This window comes from Camellia sinensis, chromosome 13 (assembly GCF_055761805.1).
Source record: "Camellia sinensis isolate YWXY chromosome 13, ASM5576180v1, whole genome shotgun sequence".
In the NCBI taxonomy this organism is placed as follows: Eukaryota; Viridiplantae; Streptophyta; class Magnoliopsida; order Ericales; family Theaceae; genus Camellia; species Camellia sinensis.
In genome coordinates, this window is record NC_138973.1 from 145,706,374 (window position 1) to 145,725,802 (window position 19,429).

The window sequence follows — 19,429 nt, forward strand, 5'->3', positions numbered from 1 at the left end:
TTTTCAAAAAAAAGAAAAAAAGAAAAGCAAATAGGATAGGAATGTAGCCTCCGTGGACCTTCTCGCTTTCTTTGAAGAATTCGTGGAAGTTACAAAGAAAATTGGTTGTTTATCTGTACCAAATTGCTTGCAAACAACGCAAATCTCACATTACAAAAAAGGCCACAAAGACCCCAGTTTCTACTTGTGTTTTCAATTTCCCAATTTTATCTCTCTCTACTAATTTCTTACACCAAACAGTTAAACAATGGTTTCCTCCTCTGTTCCATGTTCGTCTCAATCTCGATACACATACGATGTGTTCTTGAGCTTTAGAGGCGAAGACACTCGCAATAACTTGGTCAGTCATCTCCACACTGCGTTGGTTCAAAAGGGGATTAACACCTTCATAGACGATGAAAAGCTCGAGAGAGGAAAAGTGATTTCGCCAGAGCTCCGGAGGGCTATTCGAGAATCGAGGTTTTCAATTGTGGTTTTATCGAAGAATTACGCTTCTTCAAGATGGTGTTTGGATGAACTCGTGGAGGCACTTGAATGCAGCAACACAACTGTTATCCCGATATTCTATTATGTGGATCCATCGGATGTGAGAAGGCAAAAAGAGAGTTTTGGAAAGGGATTTGATGAATTGGTTTCCAAACAGGGAGCATCGGAGATGGAAAATGTTCGTAGTTGGAGGGAGGCTTTGGAGCAAGTTGGCAATATATCAGGATGCCATTACCCCAGTGATACCATCAGGTAACTAAGAGCAATACTAGGTATCATGAAAAGTTTTTCATGAAAATGATCATGAAAAATTTGTGACTTTTGGATTACACTTACAATAAAGCACCACACACTAATCAAGGTAATCTAAGGGTTACAAATTTTTCATGATCCTTTTCATAATAAAATTTTCATGATCTCTAACATTTCTCGCTAACTAATAATTAGCCAAAGGCGACTTTTTATATCATCTTTCATCACCGCATTATTTTTTATATTTTTTACATTTAAACAAAAACAAAAAACAAAAAAATCCAAAAATAGTCAAAAAAAAAAAAAAAAAGTTTTTAACTATTTTTTTTTTTCAAATTAACCTTAAAAAAAAATAGCATATGAACTGCACCGGCTAAATAAATGATTACAAATAATTTTAAAATTAAATAATAATATAAACTTTATTTTAAAAATATAGAAAAATATTTTAAAATGAATTAGATTTTAACTATTTTATTAGAGTATATATTGGAATTATTATGTCATTAATTATATATTTTATGTTCGTAATAAGAATAACTGTAACAATTTAATTAATAAAGATAAAAAAAATAGAATAAATTGAAAAATACATATATTTATGATAAAATAAAAATAAATTCGTTTTATAATTTTTTTAGTTTTAATCTATTTTATGTTACAAACAATATATATATTTTGATAAAAAAAGACTAATTAACTTACAAAAAAATTAATTAATTAAATTTTTTTAATTTAATTTAATTTTAAAATTTAAACTATTTTTAACTGAAACATGCACAATACTACAATATTAAATGTGAGCATAAATTTACTTTATATACGTAAACAACTCATTTTTCCCCCTCCCTTTTTTTTTTTTTTTTTTTCTTCTGATATGAGATTGTGTATAAAAATTAACAATTGTTCAGGTGGAAAATTTATTTAAAATCAAACAATATCAATCATTTAATCTTTAATTAAGTTTTTTTCGAATCAAACAAATCTAATAAATATATTTTGATAAAACCACTAAAATTGTGGTTAAATCAGCGAATCAGTAAATTGAAAACGGTTTAGCCTAATCGATTAAGTCAAAAGACCAACCAACTTATACAAAAATTAATTAATTAAACTTTTAAATATTATTTTAATTTTAAAATTTAAACTGTTTTGAATTAAATTATGCATAACACTAAAATATTAATTGGGAGCATAAAGTTCACTTTATATAAGTGAACAATTCATTTTTTCCTCATTTTTTTTTTGATGTTGGATTATAAAATAAAAATTAACAATTGTTTGAGCAAGAAATTTATTTCTAATTAAGCAATCTTAGTCATTCAATCTTTAATTAGATCAAATTTTGGTTTATTTTGAATCAAACAAATCTAACTAATATATTTTGATAAAATCGTTAAAATCGCAGTTAAACTACTGAATCACTCAAACCAAAAATGATTCAGAGCTAGGTCAAAAGACCAACCAACTTACACAAAAATTAATTAATTAAAATTTTTAAATTTAAACTATATTGAATTGAAACATGTACAACACTACAATATTAAATGAGAATATAAAATTCACTTTATATAAGTGAAACAACTTACTTTTATCTTCTTTTCTCGATGTGGGATTATCAAATAGATTATAGACTAATTAGAGTATTATTTTTATATGATTAAATAGAAACTAACTAATGAAGATTTTTTTAATTGTTTAAAATTTAGAAAATTAGTATGATGAGTTATTGAAACTCTCATAATACTTTTCACTAAAATCCCTCTTTTGCTTATACAATATATAAATAGATTATGAGTAATGATATACATCTCGCAAATTCATTCAAAATAATGCAACAAGAAATTGTATCATTGTGGGTAAATCGTGACAGTTGAAACATTTTTCAAAATACAGTCACTTTATATCAATATATATATATATATATTTGATACGAATATTGATCTTGAAACATCTCAAAAAGTTAAATTCACATATATTAATTTTGTTAAAAATAGATTTGTAGAATTAAACTTATTAGAATTTTTTTTTTAAAAAAGTACAAAATATACGAAGAGTAAAAATATCAAAAATTATTCTTATCACCGTGTATTTGAACTTAATAAGGAAGTGCTATGTGTCCTTGTAACCATCAAAGCTGACCTTCCTTTCAAAACAGTTTCACCAATTTTTCCTTATGTTTATGCAGATATAATTATAAAATTATTTAAAAAGAGGTTGCAACATATGCGATGCAAGATGTGATTAAAAAGAAAGAAAGAAAAAAAACATATGTGATTTCGAAGGATAATCTTAGTGCAACTGAAATAACTCTATAACATAATTTTATATTTTGTTTAATATTATCATATTCAAGAAATAATTAGTCTGATCGTAAAAATAATGATTTTAAGAAACATTATAAGTGTGAAATAAGTGTTGCCAAGTTTAATAATTAAATAACATTAATGAAAAAGGAAATCATCATCTAACCTTTGTGTTTGGATAGGGTTTGGACATGAATTTATGGAGAAAAGAAAAAGATAAGAGGAATAAAATTTAACTTATATTTCATTTGCATTTCTTGCACTTTTTCCTTTTCCTCTACAAATCCCTACTAAACTCATAAATTCAAAAACAACTTTAAGGTCTTAAAGTTGAAGGGCTAGAAATATATAGTCTAACTGATTTCATGCGGTTTCTAGCAAACTAAAAGTTGATAATCGAAATCTCTTCCCTTGTTAATAATAATTTATTTAAACTATTTGTAAACAAATGCTTCATCAAACACTCTTACACAAATTTTTAAAATAAAAAATACCATAAACAATTCTATAAATAGAAATCTTCCTAAGGGTTTCTGACAACAAATTAAAGTAGAATTGAACAAATGTAGTTCAGTAACTAATAAAGTTGATCAATTGTGGGAAAATTTAGAAACCCAATGTGCCATTCAAATTTCATGTTTTTCTTTATGATCATATCAAATACAGGAAAATTGTATTTATATGTCCTATTCAATTACAATGAGTAAAATTAATCACCATTTTACCGAAATAATGACACTTTTCCTTCTTATAGCTCTTTTGAGTTTTGATGAATGAATTTATTATTGTCCCCCTAAATCTACAGGTCTGAGTCAATGTTTATCCAAGAAGTTGTTGAGATACTTTTTACAAAATTAAATCGTACATATTCAAGCGTTGTCAAAGACCTAGTTGGGATGGATTCTCGTATGCAAAAAGTGATTGAATTGCTAGGTTTAGGGATGGGTGATGCTCGTGTTGTAGGAATTTGGGGAATGGGTGGAATAGGCAAGACTACTATTTCCAGAGCTGTTTATGACTGTATCTGTTACCAATTTCAAGGCTGTAGCTTTATTGAGAATGTTAGAGAAGTTTCAGAAAAATGGGGTTTAAAAACTTTGCAAGAACAACTCATTTCTGAAATCTTAATGGAAAATGATTTGAAAGTACGAAGTGACGGCCATGCAGTACATATGATAAGGAATATGGTATGTCGTAAAAAGGTTCTTATCGTGCTTGATGATGTGGATGAATCAATTGACCTTGAAAACTTAGTAGGTGAGCACAATTGTTTGAATTCTGGAAGTAGAATCATTATAACCACTCGAAATAAACATGTGTTAACTAGATATGGCATAACACATATTTATGAGGTTGAGGAATTAAGAGAAGATGAAGCTATATGGAGCTCTTTAAATCGAAAGCCTTCGGTAAACACCAACATATGGAAGGTTATCAAGAACTTGTACTTCATGCAATAAATTATGCTAAAGGAGTTCCTTTAGCTCTGAAAGTTTTAGGTTCTTTTCTTTGTGGGCGAAACAAAGATAAATGGGAAAGTTTATTGAACAGACTAAAAGAAAGCCCTATGAAGGAAGTTCAAGAAGTACTTAGAATGAGTTATGATGCATTGGATTGGCAAGAGCAGCAAATATTCTTAGATATTGCATGTTTTTTCAAATGGAAGGACAAAAATGAGGTTATAAAAATACTACAAAGTTGTGGCTTCCACCCAATTATTGGAATAGATGTTCTTGTTCAAAAGTCTCTTATCACTATCTTAGACAATAAGCTGTTGATGCATGATTTGATTCAACAACTAGGGTGGAGCATTGTTATCCAGCAATCACGTGAAGAGCCTGGAGAGCGCACTAGGTTATGGCGTGATGAAGATATACAAAATGTATTGATGAACAATACGGTAAGAGGTCTTATAGAAAAGCATAAACACTCTAAAACTTGTTTAATTAACAAAAGCTAGCTCTGCATAATTTTGTCAGCTTTTTAATATTGTGTCCTTTTTATTTGCTTGTGGTTGTTAGGGAACAAACAAAGTGGAAGGCATGGTTATGCAGTATAGTGACCTAAGCAGTCTAGATCCAAAGGACATTCGGTTTCTAAAACAATTGAAGTTGAGGCCTGAAGCTTTTGCAAAGATGTCGAACTTAAGGATTCTCAAAATTTGTTGTATGCACCTCTCAAAAGACCTCAAATATCTTTCTAACAATTTAAGGTATCTTGATTGGTTAGGATACCCTATGAAATGCATGCCTTCAACATTTCAACCAGAGCATCTTGTTGAACTTCACTTAACCTATAGCAGAATTGAACAACTTTGGAAGGGAACAATGGTATGAATATGCATTCTCTTTATTTACTTTGAATAAGATGCAAAATCCTTGACATAATATAATTTCGGTAATTTATTTCTATATAATTTCTATAATTTATTTATATTTTAATTTGTCTTCAATAGCATCTAGGCAAGTTAAGGATCATGAATCTTAGTCACTCGACATACCTAACCAAGAGCCCATACTTTGCCGGCGTCCCAAATCTTGAAAGACTGATTCTTGAAGGCTGTACAGGTTTGGTTAATCTTCATCCATCCATTGGAGTTCTCAGAAGGCTTATTTGTTTGAACTTGAAGGATTGCAAAAGGCTCAAGAGTCTTCCCGACAACATTTGTCAGTTGAAAGATCTTGGAACTTTGAATTTTTCTGGTTGCTCCAAACTTGACAAATTGTCGCAAGACTTGGGTGTTTTGGACTGTTTATATGAGCTTCATGCAGATTGGACTACAATTAGACAACTCCCATCCTCCATTGGACGTCTGAAGAATCTTGGAATACTAACGCTACAAGGGTGTAAAGGACTATCATCTAATTTATGGAGTTCTTTCTTCTTGACTTCCATTTTACGAAGAGAGAGAGAGATATGGCTTCTAAAGTAGCAGCTTTGTCAGGGTTGAATTCTTTACGGAAACTAGATCTCAGTTACTGTAATTTAAAATCTATACCCACAACCATTTGTCACATCTACTCGTTGGAATGGTTAGATCTAAGTGGAAACAATATGGAAAGTTTACCTCCAAGCATGAATCAACTTTCAAGGCTGTGGGGTTTGTTTTTGGATGGTTGCAAGAAGCTTCAAGAATTGCCAGAGATTTCATCGGGAATAGATCTCCTAGTTGCTGAAAATTGCTCATCATTAAGAACAATATGCAGTCCATCCAAATACAATATTTTTGTCGTACTGTCCTTCGCCAATTGCTTCAAATTTATTGAGAATAAGCAAGACAGCATCCTGACAGAAAAATTTATTTCAAATCAATTTCAGGTTCTCTTTCTCTCTCTGGCACTGTGAAGCGGCAACTTTACTCTTTAGCTAATTGAACACCTTGAATTTTTTTTTTTTTAATACTAATATATATGTTCAACAAGTTCACTCATTGCAATTTTGAACACCCAGCAATGAGTTTTTTGAATTTGAAAAAATAAAAATCACGCAGCACTAGCATAGTCCACTGATTTCGTTTTTCTTTGTATATATGTATATATATGATAAATTACAATAATAGTCCCTAAAATTTTATATCCTCTTCATTTAACTCCCTAAAGTTTTAATTTTGTCAATTAAGTTTCTAAAGTATTTAATTCGAATCAATTTAGTCCCGAAGACAATATAAAAATAGAACAAAAGCCTAAGGTGGTGTTTGGTCTTTCATTATTTTCTTCTTGTTCTGTCATTATTCATAATTCATGTAGACTATAATTAATTAGATCTTTTTTTTTTTTGGGTGATATTAATTCAAAAAATTCCTTTTGAGAGTTCATTTGTAAAAATAAAGATAATTATATGTATTATTTTCTATAAGAGCTAACTGCTGAAATCATTAATAATTTTAAAAAAATAATTACAAATTAGTGATAAATTTATAAATATTAATAATTAAAAGTTAAAAAATTTTCATGATCTGTAATTATTTTTTAAAATTTATACTAAATTATAAATTTAAAAAAAAAATGCCTTTTAAGCTCTAGGCTAGGTGTGAGTCGTATAACCTATCAAAAACAATTTACATTTTTTATTTTGTTGGATTGAAACAAAAATAGTAGGGATAATTACAAAAAAAACTTCAGAGTTTGAGTTTTGTAACAAAAATAAATCTTGAATTTTTAATTTTGTTAATTTAAATTATAATCTTTTGATTTATTTTTAATTTAAACAATTTGTTTATTTTCATTAAAAAAATATTTATCATTAAACCTAATGTAAGTATACATAAAATGTCTAAAATATATTTTTCATTAAAATACTCATTTTTTCATTGATTTTACTTAATGAAAAAGACAAATAGTTTAGATTGAAAACAAATCAAAAGTTTAAGATTTAAATTGATAAAATTAAAAATTTAGGGTTAATTTTGTTATAAGGTTCAAACTATAATTTTTTTTTTTTTTTTTTTTTTTTTGTAATTGTTCCGAAATGTTAATATATTTATAAAAAAAAACTATATGTAATTTGAGAAGTTTAAAGGGTTAATTTTCTCCCATCTAAATATATATATATATATATATATATATATATATATAAATTTCAAGTACACCCTTGAATTTTGCTTAAATTACATATTACACTTTGTACTTTGAAAAATTATAAATAATCTCTTGTAAGAATTTTTTATTTAATAGAATTAACTAAAAAATAAAATTTCTAAATGTTTTATCACACAATAATAAAATTATCTAAATTATTAATTGAAATATATTTTTAATATCATTAAAAATTATTACTTGACTTTATAATTTATTTATAAAATAGGCCATTTATTATGAAATTAGAAATTTTAATTAGTGGAATATAATTTCCCCACAGGGGTGCTTTGTATTTTAATCAAAACTAAAGAGGTGTATTTCTAATTTAACCAAAAAAAAAAGAGATTAAATTTCTCTCATGTTCACTCTCAACAAGAGAGAATTAGAGCCGATAAAAAAAAAAAAATGAGAGAATTAGAGGAGCTTGTGGGGTTCACCACGGGTCATGTTTTGATGATCCAAACTGTTTATGAAAAACATTATGTCAATCTGATAATTGTAATATTTTTATTTTATCGTGTTTGTTTTTAAAAAAATAAATGGTCTATTTTCAAAAATATATTTATCATTTATTTTTTTAAAAATAAATACGATAAAATAAAAATATTACGATTATCATGTCAAATTAATTTTTTTTTTATGAATAATATAAATTAAAAATTTTATAAAATAAATAATTTGAATTATTGATAGTGAGGCTAGACCTCTCAAATTCTCTCGTATTTAGAGAAAGCAAACCAAAGTTTAAATTAACAAATTAACGAAAAGTCAATGATAGATATAGATTTGAGGGGGTGGGGCACTTCGTCCCGGGTAGGTTTGGGGCAAGCTTCCCACATTGGTAGGAAGGCCTCGTTTGTTTAGAGTTATACGGAGGAAATTGGGTTTGATAGTGAGGTGAGATTATTATATAGAGTGTTTGTTTTGAGAGATGGGAAGGAGACTCCTAATCCCTTGATATTAGTAAAGGCCTTGGAAGGGGGGATTGAGAAGGAGGAGATAGAGATGGTATTAGAAAAATAGCGAGGAGATTACAAATTTTTTTATTTTTTTATTTTTTATATATTGAGAATTTTTTTTAAAAATATTAATGTTTAATTTTTTATATTTGTTTTATTATTTTATATAAAAATAATTTAACAATTCCTACACTAACAACTATCATCAAAACAAACACAATTTTACTTAATCCCCTCACTATCAATCCCCTCACTAACAATCTATTCACTATTAATCCCCTCACTATGAATCCCTTCCATTCTATCTCTGAAAACAAACAGGCCGAAGGTGTGTGTATTTTAATGAGCCACTTCTCTCACCTGGTCAGCAATTGCACAGTGCGCAATTTGTGGATCTCTATCAAAAAAATAAAAATAAAAATAATAGATATAGATAAGTGTATTTTTTTTTTGTTTTGTAAATTATACTTTGCTCCTTTTATGTTTGGTTATTTTTTTATTTTGATTTTTAATGTTTATTTTTTTTTCTACTTTGATCCTTTATGTTTCAAATTTTTTTCACTTTATTCCCAAAGTTAATTTCTGTTAAAAATTAGACAGAAAATGGCACACTAATAGCCCCGTAACATAAAAATATTTGATTATATATAACTTATACTTTTGACTTGAATTTAATGACTAATATAATAATATATTTTTTATGTTATGTGACAGTTATTGTGATATTTTCTATTTAATTTTTAACAGAAATTAGTTTTAGGAGTAAAGTAGAAAAAATTTATAGCATAAATGGTCAAAATGAGAAAAAATAAATTTTAAAAATTAAAATGAAAAAGTGACCAAACATTAAAGGGTAAATTATCATTTATCCTTTTTATTTTATTTTTTATTTTATAATATTTATCTATTCTGTTATATAAAGAGAGATCTTAAAAATATAAAATTATGTTATGAGGTGACTAAGGTTTAAGGAATATGTTACCATTTGAACAATATGTTTATATGATTTTTTATCATTATTCTTATAAAATTACTTAATATAAATTATAGGGCAAATTACATATATCCTTTGAGGTTTAGTTAAATTACAGTTACTCCTTAAGGTTTGAGAAATTACAAATTTCCCCTGAAGGTTATATTTGCATAACAAATTAGAGGTAATTGATTATGAAAATATAAACCTCAGGAGTATCTGTAATTTAGTTAAACCTCAGGACATATCTTATTTGCCGTAAATTATAATTTAAGATTTTGAATTTGTACCTAACTTTGGGTTGGTAAGGAATGACCAAAAAAAAGTCAATTTATTAGTTTGTTGATGTGACATTACTTTTTTACATTTTTGTATATTTTTTTTACAACACTGATTGAGAGACCAATCTCTATTGTACAGAGAAATTCTAGTGGAATGAATTGTTTTGACATTCGTTTTCCTGGGAGAGAGATTCCAAAGTGGTTCAGCCATCAAAGTAGGGGGCCTTCGATATCTTTTCAGTTGCCTCCGCATTGGTTTAACAACAGGTTCTTGGGAGTTGCTTTTGCCGCTGTCGGATTCAAAAATGGTGAATTCGATGATTTTGGTATTGAGATGCGCTGGAAGTGCCACGTTACTCAGAGGATCATCACACCATTTAAGACAGTGTTGGGACGTCTGAATTTTGGAAATATTCTGGTTGAGGGTATCTCACGCGGTGAATTATTGCCATTCACGGAAGATTGTATGGAGGAATTAAACGAGGGTGGAATTGAAGCTGAAGTTTCTGCATGCTACCGCTTTTCCAAAGAAGTGGCCGAAAAGATCGGTGTCCACGTCATATACAAGGAAGCTGAAGAACAAGCACTCACTAGTATATACAACTCTCAAGATAGCAACAACATCAACATGGATGTGTTTCATGGAGATTTGGACAGATCAGCAGGAGTACAAGTTGGTAGTAGTAGTAGTTGTGCTACTACATCAAAGAGAAGACGCGATGATGACCTCAACGACAATCACTACGATGCAGCAGCAGCAGCAGCAGCAGCAGGAGCCAGTGGAAGTCCTGGAAATGATGATCAAGAGGACCACCTCAACAGCAAAAGGCTTAGGTAAGTGTATATCTCTTTCAACTCAGTTACAGTTTCCTCCAAATAAAATTGTCTTCCAACTCAAGCTCCCACTGCGAATTATGAAATGAATTTATAATAGACATAACCCATTTCGAAAGATTCAAAATTGTTCCAATTTCAAACGTACTATCTAATTCCTTAACACAAGCACAATAGTAATAAGAATAATACTAAGGATCATGAAAAAAATATCATGAAATGCTTCATGAAGATTTTTCATCCCTTGATTAGTGTGTGGTGTTTTTTTGTATGTGTAATCTAACGGTGGAAAATTTTTCATGATCATATTCATGATATTTTTTTCATGATACGTAGCATTACTTTAGTAATAATATTTACTTATGCTTTTGTGTCACCTTTTTTCTTAAGTTTTTAGTTTTGTCTCTTTGGTTTGGTCCCTAAACATATATGCGGAAGATGAAGCATGGTCTTATCAGCAAGGATCCCCTCTCCCCAAAAATCCCTATCCCCATGTTCCAAATCACTCACAACCATTGGATCATTTGAGAATTTATATCCAATGGTTGTGAGTGATTTGGAATATGGGGACAGGCGATCCTTGGGCTGGTCTTATAGTGTTTGGGGGTGAAATTAATAAAATTGAAATTTTGGGACCAAAATGACACGTAATGCACCCTTTAGGGAGAAATGTGTATTTTATAATTATTCGGTTAAAGGTTTAGAGGACAATTTAAAATTGGACCGATTTGACTTAGATTGAAAATTTTATAGATAAAATTGGCAAAATTGAAACGTGAAGGACTAAAGTAACATGGTAATATACTTTATTGAGAATTCCCCCAACAAATTTTTGGCAATGCTAAACTTTAGGGTATGTTTGGATGACATTACTAGGAATAAAAATCATGGGTCAATGTTATTCGAGTGCTTTGTTTGACTAGGAATTCTCTACAAGAAGATTATGAAATTTTAATTATTATGGGCCCATTTATTTATTTTACTCTTGAAATTGTTTACATTATGAGTAATGCGAGGAACACACAAACCAAACACAGAATGGAACACAACCCTTTCCCCATCCCTTGTGAAAGGATCGTGTCCCATTCTGTGTTTGGTTTCTGTGCACATAGACTTATTACTTTACCTAATTGTGCATTGCTTATATATACATATATATAACTTATCAAATATATATATATATATATATATATGTATTCCTCTTGCTTTGTAGTGCTTTTATGGTTTTTTTTCTTCTTCTTTTCCCTTCCTTTTTAGGTTGGTTTGGGATTTTATCTTTTATTTTTTTTTATTTTTTTTTATTTTTTTTCTTGTTCTTTTGTTTCTTGGAGTTCTTTGAGGAGGCTTACTAAATTGAAATTAATTGTCTTATGTGACACCACAATGATGACATGCAGGCACATTTTTTAACTACTTTTTGAGACTTGCAACTCGATTTTTTTTTATTTTTTTTGAGACTTACAATATATAGAGAATTACATCTGGACAATTATAGTCCACCAATTTTAGAACTTCAACAACTAGCAGGACAAATAGTCCTATAATGGTGAAGCAACACCAACCCAATAATCAATCGAACTAAGAAAGGGTCCTATAAAGAGGAAGAAATGAATTCTATAATATAGAGTCCCCATAATGAAGATGAAATTATCAATCCTTGAACTCCTTTTGAGACTTGCAAATCAAACTTGATAGTAGTATTATGCAAGAACGTTTAGAAGGCTTACTACTATTATCAACTATGAAGCATGGACACGGCAAAATTAGCGTCGTGGCGGTGTCGGACACAGGGATACGCCGGGGACACGTACGGGACACTCCATCTGCGGTGTCCCTTTAATTTAATTATTTTTCTTGTAGGGGACACGCGTGTCCAGATCTGGACACGGCGCGAGACACAGCAAGGAGGGAGAGACAAAGGAGAGAGTGTGTGAAGGAAGAGAGTGAAGAGACAAACCTGTCACATGATATCATGTTCGATCGGAGCTCCATCCGGTCGATCCAGTCGAAAGCTCCATCCAGTCGAAGATTGAAGACTTCCAGTCGAAGCTCCATCCAATCGATCCAGTCGAAGATTGAAGCTCCATCAGCCGATCGAACAATCAAACACCCTAGACGATCGCGATCTCTCTCTCTCTCTCTCTCTCTCTCTCTCTCTCTTTCTCCCTCGCGATCGTGATCGCGACCCTTCTCCCTCTCTCTCGCCTTCTCTCTCTCCCTCGCTTCTGTCGTTTTATCTGAGTTAGGGTTTAACTATTATATAATAACTATTGTTAAGCGATGCGCAGAGAAGAAGATGAAGACAGATAACTGATAAATAGATGGAATAATATGCACACAAAATAATTAAAAAAAAACAGTTTAATGACTTACAATTGTTTACTGGAAGTAACTGCAGAGAGTTGCTTCAAAATACATAACTTGTAATTCAGAAAATAGGTTTTGAATAGCAAAGATAGGTGTTGGTTCTCACTTAGAGTTCCCAATTTCCTAACTCCTGATGCAAATGACTAAAACATTACAATTTATAGAAAAATTAATCCAACTATGCAGCATGTGACTTAATGTTGATCATGAGAGCAGTTGGCAGCACATGGGACTAAGCAGGCTGTCGGATACTTTCGGCTGATTGACTAAAAGTTGATGTAGCTTTTGACTATTGTTGATTGATGAACAGTGAAAGTGAATAGTAACTTTTACTATTTATTACTTTCGGTGGAGACATGTGACCAAAGGAATCAATATAAATACAAATCAGCAGCTTTTCTCAAAAGAGTATTGATTGGAGCTAATTTGTGTTTATATGGAATCCAATGTAGGGCTAACTAGGCATATGGATCCTGTGCATCTTGAAACTCGGGTCCATATGGGTTTTGGGTAGTTGAACCTTCAGAAGAATTTGAACTGTCTAAACTCTCTTCTAAACTGGACTGTTGGGCCGGTTTAGGAGGCTCATCATCAGAAGGTTCATCTTTTAATGGGGCTTGGGCCTGATCCATCAGGAGACAGGCCATTTTGAGCAGATCATCACTGGTTGAACCGAGTTTAACCTTGGGCTTTGACTGAGCTGACTTGGATTTATCCTTGGGCTGAACTGGCACTGTAGGAACTTTGGACTTAGCCTTGGACTTGGGTTTATCAATTTTGAGCTTTGTTGACTTGGGCTTGGAAGAACTTGAAGATGGGCTTCCAAGGTTGACTGTAGGAAGTTGGCTTCCTTGAGTGACTGAAGCAGTTGGGATCTGCTGAGCTTTAACCATGGCAGGTGTAGGAGCATGAATGTTAATTGGAAATTCAGTTTGAACAATTTCAACAATGCGTTGAACCTTGAAGTTATCCCACCATGTAACCATATGTTGACGGTAAATAACATCATCAGAAATACCATATTGCCATTTGAATATCCATGGAATTTTGTGTTTGGATATAAAAATAAGCAGTTTAGGAAATTTCTTTTGTTGTGGAGTGAATGGGAAAACAGTTGAGAAATAGTTAATCTGTTCAATCAGAATATCAGGGAAGATATCTGAAATGGTGCTGTACTGAGACCACCATCGCAAAAACCAAGTGGGTAATTCTGATTTGAACTTTTGATCAAACTGGAGAAACTAGGAGTGACTATATGTTTCAGTTTGATATAAGAAAACTTTGAACCAGGCTTCAATATAGTCATAATAACTATACTAAAGAGAGTGATTAGGTAAATCTCGAAGTTAATAAGGAGAACCCCATTCAATTAAGGAAACAATATTGTGAATATAAAGTGAATGGTAGACAACTTTACTAGTGTAAGTACGATCATAAATGGGTTTAATCACAATGGATTGATGGTTAAACAGGATGTCTTTATAGAAAGTAATTGTTTTTGCAGGATGGAGAGGCACAAAATGCCATCCAAGAGGAAAATATGATTTAACCAAGTCATGAACATATTGACTTTTTGGGTGACTTGGTTCTTTGAAAAAGAGATTAGTAGTGGTAGATGTAACATAATCAGAACGGGCTAATTTAATAGGGTTAAAAGGATATGGAGTAATTGCTCGGCTGGATGAAGCAAAAGGAACAATAGCCAAAGCAGATGTATAACTAGGTTTAGGAATGTTACCAAGAATCTGGTAACGGTTAACCATTTCAATAGGATGATATTGGGTGACTAACTCCAAAGGAGGAGGAACAAAAGGTTGACTAGATGGAACTAGGGCTTTGGAAGGAGGCTTGGGGAGAAACATCTGTTTAATAGAAAAAAAGATTAGCAACATAGATTAACAACCACTAAGGAGATCTAAATAAGCTTGATGATAATCCAAACAGTTGTAAAAATCAGCAAGTAAATGGCGACGAGCTTGAATTTGGTGATAGTTAATATATTGAGCACGTGCAGTAGTTTTTCAGGCTAATTTTAGTCGGGCAATTCGATAAGCAGTTTGGTGAATAAGAGCACGATAATAGGTAATTTGGGTTTTATGGTAAGCAATAAATGGAGTGGTCATCCCTATCCTCCCTGTAAAAATTCGTAGGGTAAGAAAATCAGGAATAGAATTTTGACAACCATGTATATATTCAATATCAAAATAAAAAATACTTAATATAGATTGCCATCGGGCAAAAATTTGCTTACCAGCAAGATTTTGAACATCTTTTTCTAGAACATATTTAGCGGATTTGCAATCAACACAAAGTAAAAACTTTTGTTTTAATATGTCATCTTGAAATTTACTAATACATAAAACATAGATAAAATTTCTTTTTTAATAGTACTATAATTTAATTGTGCTTTATTCCAGACACCAGAATGATAGCGAACAATTTGTGACTTTCTGAGGAAGAATGCCACCATAACCAATATCAGAAGCATTAGTTTGAATAATCTTGAATGAATGTTAAGTAGGAATACCAAGACAAGGGAGAGACTTGACATATTGTTTGACTTTTTTAACAATAGCAGTATGAGCAGAAGACCAAGGAGGAGGATTATCCTTTAACCGATCAAACAAAGGTTGACAAGTTTTCCTAAGGTCTTTATAGAATTCAACAATATAATTAAGTGAACCTAAGAACCGTTGTAATTGGGTTTTATCTAAGATTTCATCAAGAAATTTAGACGCAAACTCAATGGAACGACTAATAGGAAAAATAGTATTTTGGTGGATATCATAACCTAAAAATCTGACTTTAGTCTGAAACAATTTAATATTAGGAGCAGAAATGACTAGACCATGACTTTGAATAGTGTAAAAGAATGCAGTTAAATGTTTCCAATGTTCACTAATAGATTTAGAAAAGATTAGTATATCATCAATATAGACTATAGAAAAGTGACTAAAGGGATTAAAAATATTATTCATTATATTTTGAAATTCACTAGGAGCATTTTTTAATCCAAATGGCATGACATTACGTTCATAATAACCAAAAGGTGTAGTAAAAGCAATTTTATACCTATCTTTAGGGTGAATTTGTATTTGCCAAAAATCACTTTTTAAATCAAATTTACTAAAAATAACAGTTTGACTAAGTCTTTTAATCAAATCTATTTTATTAGGAATTGGATATCTGATCCATTCTAAGACTTTATTTAATGGTTTATAATTGATGATTAAGCGAGGGACATCTCTTTCTAATTCAGCATTTTTATTAACATAAAAAGCAGGACAAGACCATGGTGATTTACTAGGACTAATAATCCGATTCTTTAATAATTCATTAATTTCTTTTTTACACATTTCAAGTAATTCATGATTCATTTGAATAGGTCTAGATTTAGTAGGAATTTGTCTTTCATTAAAATTCTTAATGTATGGTAAGGTGACTACATGTTTTTTCCTATGCCAAAATGCAGTAGGTAAAGTAGAACATACATTTGTTTCTAATTTTAACTTAAATTCATTAATTTGGGAAATAAGTACTGGATCAGTTAATTGTTGATCAATTCTTTTATAATTGACTTCTTCTTTGAGAAAACGTAATTGACGAGTTAATCGATTAATAGTTTGAGAAATAGAACAGTCTTTTAATTGATTTAATTCTAAAACTTCTGATGGAGATAAGAATTTAAAAGTAACTGTTTGACCAAAAGCCTGAGTTGTTATTCCTTCACTAGATGTAGTAAATGGATATAATAAAAATATAAATGGTGTTCCTAAAATAACTTTATCAGTCATGTTTTTGACTAAAACAAATGAGGTTTTAAAACAAACATTATTTTGACATATATGAGCTTTGGGTAATTTATATTTAATATGCATTTTACTACCATTAGCAGAAGTTAATTTTTCATGACATTTTTCATAATATTTAGTAGGGAGTAATCCTTCTTAGATACAGTTAAGATCAGCACCAGTATCAATTAAAGAAATAATATTTAATTCAAAATCACCAATAACCAGTTTAACTTTTGAATACCATTTTTGAATATGAATTTTATTGATTAGATTTAATCTTTTATCTTCATGATTAAGAGATTGATGGGATCGATTATCAAATAAAAGATTATCAGGGTTAGTATGTTCAGATTCATTTTCAGATGTATTAGGAGATTTATCATTGTTTTCGTGAAAATTATCTAAACTTTTATTAAGTTTTAAGGTAATAATTTCATCTTCTAATGCTCTATCTTTACTCTGTAAATCTTTAATAGTTTGTTTAATCTGATTGATCTCATGTTGTAAATCTTGAAGAGTAACTTTTTTTTGTTTATTTTTAAATCTTTCTAAGGTTTTGGATAGACTAATAATTGGTTTATCAAACTTAGGTTTTCTATCAGCATTGGTTAATAAAGATTTTAATTTATCAGTATATTTTTGTTTTAACTCTGGATCTTCTAATCGACTAATTAATTCAATAAGAGCAGTTTCTTCTTGATTTTGTTTAGTAAGAACAGTGATTTGTTTAACTAGTTAACAACAAACATCATTGCATCCTAATTCAATATTATTATCAGAATCATCACTAGGTGAATGGTAATCAGATGACGTACTAGGATTATTAGAAGAGGAATTACTAACAGATTGGTTTAATTGGAAAATTGCGAATAATTGATTCTTAGATTCTTCATTAATTTGTAACTGATTAACATTATCTTTTAGTTTTTGTTTTTCTTTACATTTATTAGAATAATGGCCTTTTTGACCACAATTATAACATATAATATCTTTATTAGATTTAGATTTTGTATGCGATTTCTTACAATATTTCTTTTTGGGTTTAGTATAAAATTTATCAGTTGATTTAGAAGGTGAATAATTCTTTTTATATTTATTAGAATATTTGTAAGATGAGTTATGTTTAGTGTATTTATGTTTTTTACGGCGAGAAGGGACAACAGGAGGTAAACCATATTGTTCACAGAAATTACCTAATTCGTATTTAACCTTATGTTTATCTTTAGCAGCTTTTTGACTAAGTTTAAGATCAATACACATTCGTAATCCTTCTTTTTGAATAGTACTAATGATATCACCATAAGTTAAATTATCATATTCAATAACACCTGTTGGTTGACTAAGAACATCTCTAATTTTATGAGCAAAAAGACTAGGTAATCCATTAATGATTTTTTCTTTCCAAAAAGATTTAGTACAGTCTTCTCTTAACATAACTCTAGAGGTGAATACATCTTTATACCATCTAAAATCACTTAATGTAGGGCAAGTAAGGTTACTAAGTTGATCATGTATGCGAGAATAAATATTAGTAGGAGTTCCTATGAAATGTCTAACTATGGTATAGATTAAAGTGTTAATACCATCAGGTTTATGATAGTCAATAGTTTTATCAAATATAGGTAAATCATTTTCATCTTTTTGAGTAGCATGGAAAATAGATTCTCGTTGATCTTCGGTAAGGTATTTTTCCCACCGAGATATGAGCATACCGGTGAAACTGGAAGTGATTAAGGAAACAATTTCAGGTTGACTATAATTAGGGTAGTTACTAAGATAACTATTTACAACCATAGATAAATGATTTAATTTTTGAAGTATTTGATCTTCACTAAGACCATCAATATTCCATTCGTATAATTTTTTAGCAGATACAGAAAATTGATTATTAAGATTAGTTTCTTCATATTGGAGGTCGGGAGGAGTAGGTCTAGAATACCAAATTTTAGTAAGAGAAGTAGGATTAGGTTTAGGATAATGAATTTTATTAAGATTAGAGGATTGAAATTGTTGAGCTAATTGATTAATTTCATTATCAGTGGGATCAAGTTCAGATTGAGTAGAAACAGTATCTTTATTAGGTTGTTGGTTTAAAACAGTAAGACCTTTTTCACTAGAAAGTGAACCTTATTCAGAAGTGGTTAACTTAGTAAGTAAGTGTTCGATAGCTTTAACAGTAGACTTATCTTGGGTAACTAAACTATTTCTTCTGGAACGATTACTAAGTAAGTTAAGCAAAGGTTGTTCTAAAGATTGTTTAGTAGATGTATGATTGGGTGAATAATCATCTAAATTAGTTTCTATCTTATCTAATTGTTTACCAATTGTTTTTAAATATTGATTAGTGTAATTATTTTGTTCAATAACGTTTTTAATTTCAGGGTTAGTACCGGGCAACTTAAAAGGAGAGACTGGAACATCAGATCCTGGGTGTTCAATAATAATATTAGATAGAGGAGGATGACTAGAGCTAACAGTTGTATTAGGAGAAGTTTTCCATTTATGTTTTGTGATTGTATTGACTTTTTTGTAATAATTGTTTAAGTATTCAAAGAAAGGAATTTCCATACTATATTCAATCATAAAATCATGCCATTTAC

General features: G+C 30.1%; 1 pseudogene across 1 annotated transcript; it reads left to right on the top strand.

The window, feature by feature from the left end:
• The first annotated feature begins 31 nt into the window (after positions 1-31).
• LOC114299770 (TMV resistance protein N-like) lies at positions 32-19,429 on the top strand (annotated as a pseudogene). The gene is made up of 6 exons (XR_014349753.1): positions 32-738; positions 3,850-4,944; positions 5,066-5,374; positions 5,500-6,362; positions 9,974-10,668; positions 19,211-19,429. The product of XR_014349753.1 is annotated as a TMV resistance protein N-like (transcript).